Raw genomic sequence first — 17,055 nt, 5'->3', positions numbered from 1 at the left:
GGCTACTTGTGAATTTTAGGCTAATTTATTATTTATTTATATTTTTATCATAATTTAGTACAGATACATAATTCAAAATACAGAAACATGTCAGAAAACATTTTGACATACAACTGGTGACAGTCACAGCTATATTATAATAGGGTGTTAACCAATAACCTGTTCACAGTTTATACAGTGCTGTAGAAATATTTTAGGTAGGTTATTTAGTGTAGCTACGTATATCAGATAAAGTTTTCTTTATCAACCTATACTAAATTTGGGGGTTTGCTGTAGCCTACATGACATTCCCTCATCTCCAGCCATATTCACGCACACAGAGGCTTTGTCTTGTTTCTCTGCTGTGGTTTCTGATGACTATAAATCTGATTGTTTAAACTGAAACTCTGCCACTTCCCCTTGTGTGCAGTAAAGAAGCATTGTGTCATCTGCCACCCACCAAAACCACTTTGATCAAAATTTAGCCAAGTTTCTAGATTTGTGCAACATATGAATCAGCACACTGTGAAAAAGATCTGGGGAATTATTTGCTTTCCTGCCAAGAATAAGAGAAATATTAATGCGATGTTATAATAGGCTAGCATGGGCTGGCTAGCCTAGCTTAGCATGTTCTGGAATGAGGGAGAGCAACTTGCCCACGCCTGTCCAGATGTGAAAATTTGACTACTAGCACCCGTAGACCTCTCACTCAATAAGACTTGTTAGTTAAAGTTTACCCATTTAGTCTTTACGCTAAGCTAACTCCAGTGATATAGCTATCTATAGACTGTACTGTAGCCTACTGTACAGTGAGAGTGGTATTGATCCTTTTCTTCTTGGCAAGAAATATTTATGTTCACTCAAACATTATTAGTTAGAATAAAACGTACTAGTGGCTATTTTGAGATGCTGTGGTGTAATGTTTCTATTTCAGAGGAATAGCAGCTGCAGCTCTCTCCCTGTCCATCAACTGTCCTATATGTCCATGTTCTCAACCAGTGGGTAATAAAGGTTCACATGAAAGTGAGGGAGAGAGTAGGAGAATCAGCGAAGTGAAGAGGCAGGGGGGGGTTGATGAAAAAAAAAAAACCTGGGTGTCTTAAAGACAGCACTGTGAGCTGTGCTGTGCATGGCTATAAATATCTCCTCATCTCTTCCAGTGTTGTCTTCGCTCCTCATCCCTCCGTGGCTCTCCTTCATTTTTCCCATGACTTCCTCTGCTGTCGCATCATCCAGAGAGCCATTCACCTCCCGCTTAATTCAGACAGGATATTACAGTGACAGTGGCACTGAAATAATGGAAATTAAGGCTACACCCTCTCTGGTTTCCTGGCAACGCGGTGACAGGGTTTCCCACATGCCAATTATCATCATGGTAGTTCATGTAACAGGAAATGTTTCTTGCTCTAATTTGAAGTAATTGAAGCTGTGAATTTATCAGAGGGATCTAGGATGGTTAAAGGAATTAATAAATGGCACTGGACCATTTCCTGTTTTGCCCCTTCTACTGAGGTACAGAGATTAAGTCACGTCCCTGTTTGTTACTGGTTTAGTTTGATGTGCTGTATCCTGTCTTCCTGCGTGCTCCATAATAGGGTTTCCTCATGTGTCTCACCTGCATCTGATTGCACCTTTGTCTGTTGTTCCGTGTCCTGTGTCCTGAGTTTCTCCTGCGTGTTCCTGAGTTCCCATGTGAGTCAAGTACTGTAAGTCTTGAGTCACTCTGACAACAAGGACGTAATGTTGCTACAGACCTCCATTGCCTAACTAAATCCAATCAAAACACACATTTCAGACCTAAATGTCAGACACAGAGTTGCATTGTGGGAAAGCAGAAGAATTTGTGGACTATAAAAGATCAAAGGTCAAACAAGCATGATGGTGCATCCAGCACTTAGGGCAGGTCTGAGTTATGATTTTAGCCTCTGTACAGGGCTCAAGCACATATACTGCCCATACTACATTAACCTAAACATGTAGTAGCTTAGAAATCATTAACATTGCTGCTAATTGTCTTTAAAGGGATACTTCACCCAAAATCAATAATTCACCGATCATCACCGTCATGCCAAGGAAGGGTTCGGAGTTATCAAAACGCTTTAGGAGTTCCAAGGGGGGTCTGACTGACAACAGATTTTCATATAACGGCAGCGGATAGAGCTCACTTTTGAATCGTCCAAAACACAAACCATGAAACATCCAAATACCTCCATACTGCTCGTCAGTACTGACCCAAGTGTCCTGAAGCCGCCACATGAAAAAGTTGGAGAAAATGAATTTGATCTCTGTTTTTATCCTTAGCAGTAGCTCCCAGTGGCTCTGTTGATGTTTGTGTGCATGCGCGAGATTTGCTGCGAGATGTTCGTTCATCGTTGTAAACCATTGGATGTATGATGTAAACACAGAAGAACATCTCACAGCAAATCTTCCGCATCTTGCACAGCCACTAAGAGCTATTACTACAACAATCCGCCACCATCATATGAAAATCCAATCCAATCAAATCCAAACCCTTCCTTGGCATGACAGTGAGTAGATGATTGGTGCATTATTGATTTTGGGTGAAGTATCCCTTTAAGTGTAAAGTATTAGATAATAAGTAAATAGTAGAGTACAAAAAAAACAACAACAACTATATTGTGAGTGAGTCATTTGCACCGACCGAACATCGTTTGGGAATGTGGTTGTCGATACCCACCAGCTGCTGCAGACATAATTTCAAGGTGAATGAAAGGTCACAGTGGAAAAATATCTGATCTCAACTCTTGCTGCTCTGGTGAAGCTGCAGGTGACAACACGCACTGCACAAAATATGTGATGCTGGTGTGTGAAGTGATACAGAGGTAGCCTACGTATGTGTGCTGGCTGTCGTATCTGCAGTCTACAACAAATGAATTACTTTAATGTTATGGCTGTAATCTCTATGTTAATTGGCAGCATTAACACAAACACAAACAGATCTTCAGCAGTGACAGATCCTGCCATTTTGGCTCCTCTGAACGCAGCGTGGACTTATTTCTGTGCCTCCATCTTCTTTCACTGAGCTTGTCCTCGTGTTCTCTGACAGAGATGAAAATCTACATCACAGCCGCAGTCGTGATATTGACAAACAGAGGAGCTCAGGCCTGTCTATTTTTATGAAAGGCTCCACTGTTGCTGGTTCCTTTGATTGGCTCAAATAATTACAGTAAACTGCCTGCTATGGCTGCTGCTGCTGCTGCTGCTGCAGTACTCAAACGAGCACTGTCCTCCCACTGTGAGTGCTACTGTACTGATGCACTGGACTCTCTCCGCTCTCCTTCACAGTTATATAAGGAACCAGCACAGCACTCTCTCCAGCAACGCACCACTTCAAGAGCATAATAACAGGGGGATCTGGGAGGGGAGCGGAAGTGGAGGGAGGTGTGGAGGGAGGATGACAGGAGCGAGGAAGTGAAACGAGGGAGAGATGTTCCTGTTTCATCATGTTGAGAACTGCATACCTGTAAAATGGAAACTTGAAATTTGACGAGGCGCTCGAGGCCGAGGTGCAGAGAGACACACATGTTTCTGCTGCTGTAAGTCTACCTGCGATCACGTGTTAATGCATCTTCACCTTCAGATTACATTATGAGTATTGCTGTGTTTGTTACTGTTTTAAATGATCATTATCATTTAAACTCTTATGTTAACTTTTTTTTCATGTTAAATTTCCATCAAATCGTTCCGAGAAGCCTCAGACATATCAAATATGTCTTCATGTGCTGCTACAATGTATAATACTAATATACAGTGTAGTATACTCTTAAAACTCTCAGATTTTATTTTGTGGACTCTATCTTTTTCTCCTGACAGACAAGCATCATGATTCGTATTGGCCACTTGGAAATTGGACTGTTTATTGGCAATATACTAAATTTCTTAAGAGAACAGTCTCATTACTTCATAGTAGCTGATAACAGAGTGTTGCCAGGTGCATATTCTGGCTGGAAACTAACTGGCCTTTATCTGTAAATGGGTAATTGATCTTATTTAGGAAGATGAACATGGCCTGTTTGCAATATATTTGGCATATGAACGGTAAAGCCTTAAAAACTAACCGACTTTATGGAGTCAAGTGTGAAGTCTGTGCATTTCCATCTCAAAACATTTGAACACAGATTATAGTCATCTGCACATCATTATACATTTAAAACATAATGTATTGTGTACATATACAAAGCTGTGAAATCAGCTGCTGTGAGGCTGAAAACCTGTTAGTCTGAGGTCAGCGGTGGATGGTTAACAATCACCAGTATGAGGAGAAGTTTTGTCACTTCATTTGTGTGGGCTGCTGAACTTCCTGTGAGCTCATTACAGACACACACCTGAACAAAGTCTTAACACTTCAAATCACTGACATCACCTTCAACACTGATTGGTACCATGAAAGCAAAACATGGAAAATGACTTAATTAAGCCAGAAAGTTAGATGTACTGTACAGTGTGTCGCTTTGGAAATAAATCCGTGTCTTGGATGTTCGGAGCAGCTTTCCCAAGGCCAAATATGGTTACACATGTGTAGATTGGCAGCAAAATCATTACCCTGTAGACTATGATCTCAGTCGCTATATTGTACAAAGTGCGTGTGCGAGGTTTCAAGGAGGAAGTTTGTGGGTTTCAATCCTCATTAGGATCAGTGATTTTCAAAGTTCCACACCCAAAGACTCAAAAACACACAAGTAAAGCACAGAAGTGTCTGACCCAACGGCTCCGGGTGTTTCAGGTTCAATCTGACCAAACATTTGAGTTTATTACAGGACCGCTCGGAAGAGTTCGAGGATGTGGCTTCAATACACATGAGAATTTTGAAGTCAAACAGCCGATGAGAAAACTGAGCTCCTAGTGCAGTCAGGAGCACGGTGGTTTTCATATGAGACTGTGCAAGTCTGGTTTAAATCCTGCCTGTTTTCACTACCTGGAGCATCAAAGCCAATCTTGGTGCGGGGGTGTGTGATGCCTGCCTGTGAGCATGTGCAGCCACATGTGCCTGAATGTTGACTTTGATCCCGTCCTTGGAGAGCAAACATTTTCAGACTGTTCTTATCCCTTTGCCCTCTTCGACATTACCTAATTAGGCCACTGTTGTGTTTGTTTAATTTGCTTTTGTGGAATGTATTTACAACCACTTTCAGGGTAATTAATATAATAAGTAGCTACTTTGTTTTGCTCTTTTTAATCTTAATTTTTTAAAACTTTTTTTGGGGGGGGCATTGCTTCATTACAATCACTGTCGGCCTAAGCTATAGCCTATCTGTTGACAATATTATAATGTGGAAGTCTACACTTGTCTCTTCCTCTGTCCCTAACCTTAAACCCTACTTTATTTTGTTGGAAATAAAGTGAAGTTTATATCATAACTTGTATCATAACTTGTTTGCTGCAGTGTTATTGCTCTGTCTTGAGGTACTTAGCTCTGCCAAGGTCTTAGTGTAACATCTCTCCAAGCTTCAGACAGTAATTTAGGTGATTCAGAGAAATGTCTTGCACATACAGCGATGGGATGAAGTGATAATGACCACCCGTTCCTTCTGGGTTCTTCCTGCGCTTTTCTTTGTTTTGTTTTTTTTCCTTTTTCCATTTCACTATAGACTTTCACCTCTTTTACCCTTCTTGTCTTGTCTTGTCCTCCCCCACTCATTATCTCCTAATTCTCTTCCATTTTCCCTGTCCTGTCCTTGTAAGTACCGTACTTTCTCTCTCTCTTTTTCTCGTTTCCTCTGCTTAACTCACTTCATCTTAATACAACCCCCACAAACACACACACACGCACACCTTCACCTCCACTTCCTCCCCCTTGGCTAGTGGTATCATCATGGCAGCAGACAGGGCGAGGGTGAGGCGCTCGGCGGGTTAATAAAGAGTGCTGCACGATGCGTCTGCAAGTTAAAGAGTAACAACAGTGATTACCTCACTGCAGTCACGGCCCACGTGGCAGCAGCCATGTCTGGGAGGGTACAGGCAGACAGACACAGGAAGATGAGCAGTGATGTGGTAAAGTGATGTGGAATCTCAATCACTCATAAACCAGTTGATTTTGGCAGGTGATACCCTCTTTTAGATGTATCAAGCATTTGACTAACAGCTATTCACTCAGGGTTTTGCGAGTAATTCAGACATTTTTCAGCCAGTAGGTGATAGAAACCCATTAAATAATCAGTGATTAGACATGCTCTCCACTCTGGCATTCATAAATGATGAATGAAATGCTGCGTCTTGCTCCCCAGAGTCAGATTATCAGACCATTAGCACGGTGACTCCTTTAAATTGCCCGATCGTCTCGGCAGCACCACCACCGGCATAAGATCAGCAGTTTACATTGTTAAGATTTACATTACTGTACATGAAACCACTGGCTTGTTCAATTTGGTGCATGTTTTTTTTCCAGTAATAACTTCTATAATTGCCTTTATGTATGATAAGTTCAACTTGTAACAGGAAGAGTTTTTGTTTTTTCTGCATAGGATCCAAAGTGGTTGACAGGGCAGCCCCTCGCTAAACACCGATCAGGCCTTGAGTTTGGGAGGAGAGAAAGGAGGTCATCTTACCATATGCATCGCTGCAGTGATTGACATTCACCATCTGACCATACACTGCTCAGAGCCTGGCACCAGTGCAGGAGAGATGGTGGCAAAAAGGTGGCACTTTGAATCCAGTGCAGGCAAGAGGTAAAAAAAACCCCCAAAAAACAAAGACGCTAGAATGTCACTGCAGATGTGCAAATGCGTAAAAGACACAGGAGTTTGTTTACCTCATCGATCTGTTTGGCTATGTTGTTAACAGACACACAAATGCTTCTCTTCCATTTTCTGTGTAACATATGACAGTGTCTTTTGCAGGATTGTCATGTCCTCCATGTGTTCCCCTGTCTAGTTTGAGTTATTTTGAAAATCCCTTGTGTCCTCTCCCTGCCCTCTTATGCTGCCTTCATGTGCTATGGTACAGATGGTATTTTCCACTTGTGACCTGGTATTTAGTGTGTTGTGTTCATGTGCTTTTGTTGTTGTACAGAGAAAATAAAGATGGTGGACACACAGATTCAGACTTGTTACTTGGGTAAAACCATAGATATACGTGCGGCATCTACCTGTATATATCTATGAATAATAAAATATTAAATAATAATAATAACAAAAAAATAAATAAATAAATATTAATATTCATGGAGATTTTGCACTGGCTATTTGGCTAGCTTTTTAAAAGTGTTGTTTACTGTACATGCACGCATACATAAAGTAAATAGCTGCTAACTGTTTTCTAAAGGCTGGCCTTGCTTACCATTAACGAATCTTGCGTTGCTTGCCGCCATGTTGAAAAGGTCAAAGGTTATACAAGGTTGCCCAGTGGAAAATACCACATGAGAGGGTGTTCATGTGCACTTTTCACGTCGCTTTTGGTATTTACCATAATTACCATAGCACATGAAGGCACCATTATGTCCTCCCAAATTTGCAATCAGCACCTGCCCCGCCCTAATGTGTTACACCTGTGTCTAATTGTCTTCCCCTTGTCTGTGTACAGACAGAATACTCCTGCTCCACTCACCGGTTGCCACTTCATCTTGTTTTCCTCATTTTTGTCCTCCATGTGGGCGACCCTTTGTGTTTCTTTTTGTATTGTCCAAGACTAAGGCCTGTTGACCTTTTTCTTGATATTTGTTTTTTCTCCTTGGAGACATTTTGTCCCTTTTTTTTTATCCTGTTTTCACTCACCTGTGTTTTTGGAGCCTGTATTTGGCTCCTATGTTTCTCTCCTAGCTGCAACACAGATGTTGAAATATACTTTTCAAGCTTGTGCGTGTGCATGTCATGTGTCACAACATTCATCCATTCATACTCTTTTTTACTATTGCTATTAGAGGCTTTGATTGATTTGGCTTCGCTTCATGCGATGAGCCTCTGAATGTCTTTCTGTTATCTCGCTCACTTGTCTCACACTTTTTGAAATGGCAGCACACTGCAGCTGTAGTGTGAAACCCGCGAGGACACTCAGTCCCTCGGTTATATGAGGCAGAGAGATGGGGAAGTGGAGATAAAAATATTCTTTTTTTTCTTTTTTTTGCGACCCAATCCATCTGATGATAGCACAGTTCTCTTTTGCTGTTACCATGGTAACCGCCGGGGACAGGAAGGAAGTCGATTTGTTGCAGAGCTCAGCAGGACAGAAACCAGAAGAAGTGATTACAGGTTATAGAAGATCCTGTTTGTGTGTGTTTGTGTGTGTATGTGTGTGTGTGTGTGTGTGCGTGTCGTGTGTGTTAGTGGTGTGTTAAAGTATTGCACAACTGTGGAAGCTACCACAACTAAATCTTCTTTTCATGGGTCTCCCTTATTAGTGTAGTCGCACGTTGTGTGGTAGTAGTGGTGAGCTCTTATCGTGGCCTGGACTCCAGCCAGTGTCTTATCTGACCCCATTAGATTATCTATCATTTTGCATAATCAGCCTCTGCAAACTCCCACTGACCTAAACTGAACTTACTGAACTGAGATCAGCTTTACTGAAACTGTGCTCACCACTGTTCGCCCTCATTATAGAAGTGGTCAGCAAAAAACCCAGTGATTCACCCCCCCTTCCCCCTCCCCTCCCTTCACAGTTGTAAAAAAAAAAAAGTACCTTACTGAAATACATTTAAGAAACAAAGTGAAACTCTTTTCCTTCAAGTGCTGCAATTCTGTATCACACGTTGTACTTTGATCTCATCGTGGACGGGGATAAAGACGGATTTATCTCTCACGTAATCAATAGTGTAGCATGAAATATCCATTTACAGAGCTTACCGAGAGGGAAACACCAGAGACTCACAGAAGTATACCACACCTCCGACATACATCCACCTTTTCAAGAGGAGCAACCGGGCTACACCGTGAAAAGTAGTGATGTTGTGCTACATCTTTACAGGTCAGAGCAATGTCCCTGACAGATGTGAAGCATGAACAGATGTCCAAACACGTTGCCTCTCAAGGTTTGATCTCCGTGAATCAGAGTGGATTTCAAGAATATGTCCACAGCTGAAGGAGAGGAGAGCTGACGGTGGTGATACTGTAACTACCTGGTCACTGCCAAGAGAGGAAGGATGGCACAATAAAATCTTGATTGTTTAGCTGGTTCACACAGACAGGAAGCAGGCTGTAAACACAGGAATCATCACATTGAGGAGATGATTAAATTACTTTTTTCCTATGGAAAAAACACAAAAGATGTATTTCCAAGCTTTTACATTTTTCTTAATTAGTAGGTTTCGTAACACTTTATAATAAGTACACACTGTTAAGCATTAAATACTGAATTAATTATTTCTAATACATGAATACTCATTAGTATGTAGTTTATAAACACAGTTAAAAAGGTTTTACTCATAATTGATAAGCACTAACGTTATTTATAAACCACATACTAATGAGTATTCATGCATTATAAATGAAGAATTGAGTATTTATTAATGCTTAACTAATGCTTAATAGTGTGTACTTATTATAAAGTGTTAGTAGGTTCCACTGAATAGGAAAAGCTGTTTCCATTCTGCTCTCTTTTTAAGGAAGTAAATTCCACAGCTGAAAAACAGAGCAGATAAAACTCCTATAGTAATAAATATGAAAACAGCAACATGTCAACTGTCACATATACTACTACTAATAATAATAATAATTTATGAAAAGCACTTTTCAACATACTGGATTTTGATGCTAAGCTTGACTCATTAGTTCTATTTTTGTTTGAATCAATAAAATCACTCTTGTCATTGATCTCCTCAAAACACAAAGCAAAACAGATTTGCCCAAACATTGAACCAGGGAAAGGAGCAGCAGCAGTTTTAATTAACATCTTCCCCTGAATAACTACATTTCCCAAAGTGTGGAGCACTTATTGTTTGGCCTGGCCGGCTCCACTTATCTGGGTTGAAAAACATTCACAGCATGTGAACAAGAGCTGCTCCCCATGAGAGTGTAATAATTTAAGAAGCTCCAATATATAATCCAATATACTCCAATATAATCCTCCAATAAACGTTTCTCCCTCATGTGCTGAAGCTAAGAAAGCATCCCTCTTGTGGCCTACATTTAAAAATCCATGCTGTGTTCTTTGTGTGAAGGCTTGAACTACATTGAGTTGTGTTACATAATGCTCCAGGAGTCCCCATAGAGCAGACTACACACACACACACAAGAGTGTAAAATATGCATATTAGAACAGCTCCCACAAATTATTCAGATTTTACATTTCAGCTGCGTCTGTCTTCGGCTCTGATTTAAATGGATTCAGAAACAGGAGGTCAAAATTTGCTCTTAAATAAATGCATCTCTCTTGCGTAATATTCCTATGACAGAAGTTTCTAGTTCTGCCTATATATATATACCTTTAGCTATATGGCGTTGAACTGATTACACCACCTAAGTGTGATAAACACATTGACAGAAAGGCTGACCCTCAGCCCTGTCCTTCAGAGAGACTCGCTGAAGGCTGTTTATTCATAGCGCTGTTTTAAAATAACACCACTGATGAAAAGAAAGACACGTAGTATTGCATAACCACCGCTCTCTCAGTTCCATTTCCAAATAAAGTTTAGTAATATATAGGTTAGATTGGTGTTAAACAGAGACATCACCATGGATATATGGATTACGAAGCTACAGTGATGTGGAATGGATGCCATGCAGGTCTCACTATGACAAGCTCATATGAATGAATGAAGATGATTTATTGGGGCGGACCATTCACCATTGTTTTTGTTATTGTTGTTTTCAAAAGCATGCCCCTGTGTCTCTGGGGTTACAGAGATTGTATGGATCATTGTTGAGGATATTTATTATTATATCACACTTTCTGACGCATGAGTCTTTAGTCCTATTATTCTTTTCTGTCCTGTGACCAGATTAACTTGCCCTAGGACTTTATAATAAGTACACACTATTAGGCATTAATTAAGTGTAAATAAATACTGAATTCATCCTTTATAACACATGAATACTCATTAGTATGTAGTTTACAAATACAGTTAGTGCTTATCAATGATGAATAAAACATTTTTACCTGTGTTCAGGGCCGTTGCTAGGAATTCTGGGGGCCCTGAAAGAATACTAAAGTGGGCCCCTGACTTTTCCACTTTTTTCTTAGACTGTGTATTATCATTTTTTATTTAGCCTACTTTGTTTTGATGCTAATGCAGCATTACTATGAGTATTAGTCAGGGTCTTATGCAGAATAATTCAGTCACTCATTAGACTACTGGGGTTTTTTATGGGCCCCACTGGACGCTGGGCCCCTAGAATTATCATCACCTTTCTCCCCTATACAACGGCCCTGCCTGTGTTTATAAACTATATACTTACTTACTCCACTGTTTTGGTCAGACTAGTGCGGACTAGTGAGGCTGATGCGTACAAACTGATGAAGCCCCTTGGATAAGAGGCAAAACGTATTCCTAGACAAATACAAGTCCAGTTGCCTACGATTTAATTTGAGGGAGAGAGAAAACAATGACCTGGATGAATGAGAATATTCATAGGCATGTTACATACTAATGAGTAGGCTATTCATGTGTTATAAAGGATGAATTCAGTATGTATTAATGCTTAACTAATGCTTAGTAGTGTGGACTTATTATAAAGTGTTGGCCCTAAGAAAAATGCACCTTATTCACATGACTGGGGCCAGCCCAATGGCGCCACAGGGGTGTCAACACAGTGGCCTGGATTTCTACTGTCCACCTCACAACTGTTGGGGGAAAAAATGAAAACGCTGTCACCATGGTAACTCTCAGGACTTGTAGAATCCTGTCTTTGAGTTTTATTAACCTCTGCACGGAGATAAATACTCAAACACATGGATGTGATGGTAATCCTGCTTTGCACTACGGGCCCCTACATTTACAGGAGCACAAAGTTAGTTGACAAAGGATGCGGATTTTCAGTTTTATGAGCGATGAGCAGCAGAAATTAGTCAAATGACGAGTCGTTGTCACTTGAAATGCCGTCCCTGTCTCATCAAGCTCTGCCTTTGTCGCTTAGACTTAGCAAACGTGCGCAGACTGCATGTCAAATGCTTTATTATTAGCAGTACATGCATTTTGGAATCAGCAGGGATGAGAGGTCTCTGGTGGATTCAAAATAATCATGAATGTTCTTTCCACACATTGTAATCTCATTATGTGCTCACAGGGTGTTCTTGTTTTATTCAAACACGCTTAATTGTCTCCGTAGCTAATTCATCCCATGTCTCTTTTTTTTCTTTCATACAGCCAATGCTTTTTTTTTTAATGGAGTCCTCACTCTCTTTTCTCTTTTTTTCCCCTCATCTGGAGTCACTGTCTCACTCGTCCTCTCTCCCTCTGACGCTTTGCTCTTTCGTCTGTCTCTCCTCATTAGTGTCCATTATCTGTGGGGAGGGCCAAAGATGCAGCGTTCAGAATCAGGATGTCAACAAGTCATTTCCTGCAGGAGATACAGGACACTGTGTGTGTGTGTGTGTGTGTGTGTGTGTGTGTGTGTGTGTGTGTGTGTGTGTGTGTGTGTGTGTGTGTGTGTGTGTGTCAGGGCTCCTAATGAGCTACAAATCCCTTGGTTGTGTTGCTGCCCAGGCTGCTACTTATTGCTGAACATGAATCTCGGCTTTACAGCACAGCAGCTGAGATGTCTGCATCTGTGTGTGTGTGTGTGTGGTTGCACAGATTAGTTTCTATCATCACACTAAGTGGAATCCCTTTAAGTAGAGGAGGGATTCCTGCACTGTAAGTAATCACTCAATGAATTACACCTGATAAATATAGAAAAAAAGTTTAATGAGCACCATGTCTTGAAATACAAACAGGGACAGGAATATGACAAAGATTGATCTAGAATTCTAGACACAGGCAGACTTTGAAACAGCAATACTGTCATGGCGTGTGTGATGAATGGACACAAATATTTGTTTTCACCTCAGCTGACCCTGGTTCAGTTTCAAGTCATGTCAGCTGGCACTTTGAGCACGGCGGTATGTAGCCTATCCTATCCAGGTGGTTCCTGTCCGAGGGGACAGAAACCCAGAGGACAAACACTTAGTGATAAAAAAAATCAATAAAAATGTGTGATGTGGATGTTAGTGGCACACATTGTCACATTTGAAGATGTCACATGCCCAAAAGAGGACCACTGTTTCTTATGTGTTCATAGTTCTGCTTGTGAATTTTTAAAATGACAGCAAATTAGATAACACTGATAATCTATCTACCTACCAAGATGGCGCCATAACAGAGGAGACCTATCACTCTGTCCGCATCCTATACAATTTCACAGGGCCGTTGCTAGGAATTCTGGGCCCCCTTAAAGAATACTAAAGTGAGCCCCTACCCCCTAACTTCTCCAGTTTTTTTTCTTAGACTACGTATGTATTATCATTTTTTATTTAGCCTACTTTGTTTTGATGCTAATGCAGCATTACTATGAGTATTAGTCAGGGTCTTGTGCAGAATAAATCAGTCATACAAAGATTAGACTACTGGGGTTTTTTGTGGACCCCACTGGGCGCTGGGCCCCTAGAGTTATCATCACCTTTCTCCCCTATACAACAGCCCTGCAGTTTCATAATACACGTTGAATGGCTTGTTGTTTTTGGAAATGATTCAAGCTAACACAAGAATCCCACTTTCTGTCATCTCTCTCCCAGAGGGCTCAGGGTTGTGACACTGTCTCTGTCTCCCTCTGTTAACAGCAGCATGTGACAGGGTTAAGTCAAATCTTCCCTCTCACTCTGTCATATAACAAGCCTCTGTGCGTTCGACAGTGACACACGGTGTGCCTTCTGAGCTGAAAACAGATCATTATTGGAAAGTCTTCTGCCGTAGCAGAGTGGAGAGGATGATCCATTTGATATTTCATGTTCCCTAAAAGAAAAGATTTGCTCTGTTGGTATTTTTTTTGTAAGCCTTTAGGCTATATGATCAAATTTTCTCACCTAATCTTAGATTAGGTGATTCTCCATTTTCCAGTTTTTTGTTGGGTTCAATGCAATTTAAAGTACAATCTGGACGGAGCAGGTTGGAAAAAGAATAATAGTATATCCAAAAAAATAATGTTTTTGAACACCTCAATGCTATTCACAGCACTGTCTATAATACACACATTATTTTACACTATGCATCAATGCAACAGAAAAATATCTTACTTATTAACCTGTTGGGCACTAGAAAAGTAATTAGTTATAGTTACGAGTTACTTTCCCCTAAAGGTAACTGAGTTAGTAACTGAATTACTACATTATAAAAGTTACCAGGAAAAAATAACTATTGCGTTTTTTTAATAAAATGCTTAAAGCCCCTGTACGGAGCTTTTAACTGGATACGCAAAAGTCTCTGTTTTTCTGCTGATGCGTCTCTGTTACCTACAACAGCAAATGAGCCCATCAGTGTGAAGATACGCTATTTCTAAGTAGTCTAATTCTATACCTCTGGAAGGCATGGTCGGGTCGGACCACTGACGAAACGATACGAATAGATACGTTATGCTGCTAAAAAAAAAAAAAGTCCCGTCTTCTTTCTGACATTTCCAAAACAAATCTACACGCGCCAGCCAGACAAACGTCTTCATGACAGTGGGAAATGCAGTCTTCATTCCACCGCTTTCGTCCACAGGGGCCGCCAAAATCAACACTACATGGAAAGTCTGTACAGGGGCTTTAAATATGTAGTAACGCCGTTAGTGACGCTTCTATTTTATAACACCGTTATTCTCATCACTGCTAATCTACATGACCAAAATGTTTCAAGGTCAAGAATAAATGTTCAACCTCTAATCATGATTTAAATAAATAAAAAAATATATACAAAGAGCCATATCCCCATTGAGTGGGGCTTAATACAGTTTCATGTGTTTTGGTTTTTCCTTTAGAAATATTTGGCCTCATTGTTGGTCAAGCCAGTTTCTTCCGGAGTAAATGTCAGGTTTTATTTTGAGAGTCTACTGAATCTGTGGTCATCTGTGTCTTATTTTAATAACCACGTTGGTTTTCATGTCTTGATATAGGCTGCAGTGCAACAGGAAGTGTTGCTCAGTCTATACCTCATGTTTTTGGCAGAACTGACAGAAGTGACTCTGTGTCTGTCTGTCTGTCTGTCTCTCTCTCTGACTAATTTTCAGACTGTGGGAAAGTCTCGGCCCGTCCTTGGCCTGGTGCGACAGATTCCACCACGTGGTCAGAGGTGACAGATTCCCTGCGTATCAGACGACTCGGGTGTCCACGTCCGCTTCCTGCCCCCCTCGGACTGCGCACAACACACACACTTAACCGACACCTAAACCCGTAGTGTCCGATCTGCCTTCCTGTCCCTGTGCTCGGCTCGCGGGGTCCACGGTGGCCCGGTCCAGGTCCACAGCTGCCAACCGTCTCAGGTTACGGCACTCAGCCTGAAAATAGATGCTGTGACCATTAACATCCAACATGCTAACCACCCCGCTTCCTGTTAAAGCAATGATGGGCGTATGGGGTTACAGAGAGAGCAGAGGAACTATTTGTACAGCTTATGGTCAAACAGAGCAGAAAATAAAGGAATAGAATATAAAACGAGAGCTAAATGAGCTAAATTAAACCGAGCCTGGTTGACATCATTTACATCTGTGCTCTTCTTGCTGGGACATGTCACTGAAGCGACCTTTCCCTACCCTGCAGTTGTTGTATTATTGTGTTTCCTACCACCACCTGCACACCTCCACCCAATAACCTAATTACTCCTTCAGTCATTGTTACATTGTTTACAGCAGGTTGTCTGTTTCATATACTGCACAAACTAGTTTTCTGTTGACTGTCCTAACTGGTTGCCTTTTGGCCTTTGACCACCCTCCCAAAAAAAGCTTACATTGACCTTTACCTGTTTGTTTCTGAATCATGTTTCTTCTTCTGATTCATGTTCATGCTGTGGACTCCTCCACCTGTCTGGATGTCAGACATCCAGTTTGACTGATCCTCATCGAGCCAGATTTACTGGCTTGGGTGGGACAGGTTATAGTGTGGATAAGGTTATTTGCATAAATTGTGCTTAGGAAAACAACAGCGGTGCTCCCTGAGGTGTTAATCTTCCTTTATCGTCAAGACACGTCTGCTCTGCTTCTTTTACCACATACGAGAAAATTAAAATTAAATTATCAGTATTCTATTTCTTGAATGTTCAACTGCAAATTCTTCAGTATAAAATACCAGCATCACGGGCTGTGAGAAAGAGCTGATGTTGAAGTGACATTTTTTCACATGTGGGATCCAAGAATTCCCACACGAGCTGCTGGAGGATCTAATGAAAACCCCCTCGAAGATCTCCTTCACCAGGCTTAAAGAGAGGTGTGAAATCACTGTGTATCCACTAAGGTTAATCCCAGCGTCACCTCCACACACACACACACACACACACACACACACACACACACAGACACCTAACACGCACAAGCACATGCTTATGTACACAAACAAATGTGTACATGCATGGAGAGACTTACACTCTCACAAATAAACACGTGCACAGTTCACCACACTGGTTAGTGCTGCGGCCTAGTTGCCATAGTGACAAAATATTAAGCTCTACGTGTGTGTGCGTGTAAATGTGTGTGTTTTTGTCACACCTCGATCATGTTGAATGTGAGGATTTCTTCCGCACTTCGCCACGTACAGCACTGGTGTGTGTGTGTGTGTGTGTGTGTGTGTCACAAAACAGAGGAAACACTTGAGCTCGTCTGTCGGCACTCCAACCAGAAATAGGCCTGATGAACACCTACTCACCAGATAAGAGCCTCTTTTCCATTGAGCCCCAGACTGAAAATCACTCTGACTCAAAAATTACTCATTTTCTCCCCCTGAATCAACCAGTCGAGAGCTGACTTTTGCAAATAAGGTCCCACTTTATAACTTTTATGTGAAGAAAATACTGAACTAGGTAATTTATTGCGATAGGTGAAACATGTAGAGCCAGATACTTTTCAACACCACATGAAACATTACCCTGAACAGTTTGGCTCAAATTAATCCAGTGTGAAGGAAAGTAGTAAAGTACCTTTATTGAATGTGACTGTTTTGTCTTATTTCAGAAAGTATGTTCACACT

The sequence above is a fragment of the Trachurus japonicus genome, chromosome 5, assembly GCF_045865225.1.
Source record: "Trachurus japonicus isolate A0001 chromosome 5, Traja_1.0".
Lineage (NCBI taxonomy): Eukaryota > Metazoa > Chordata > Actinopteri > Carangiformes > Carangidae > Trachurus > Trachurus japonicus.
Note: the sequence above shows the minus strand (reverse complement) of the source record.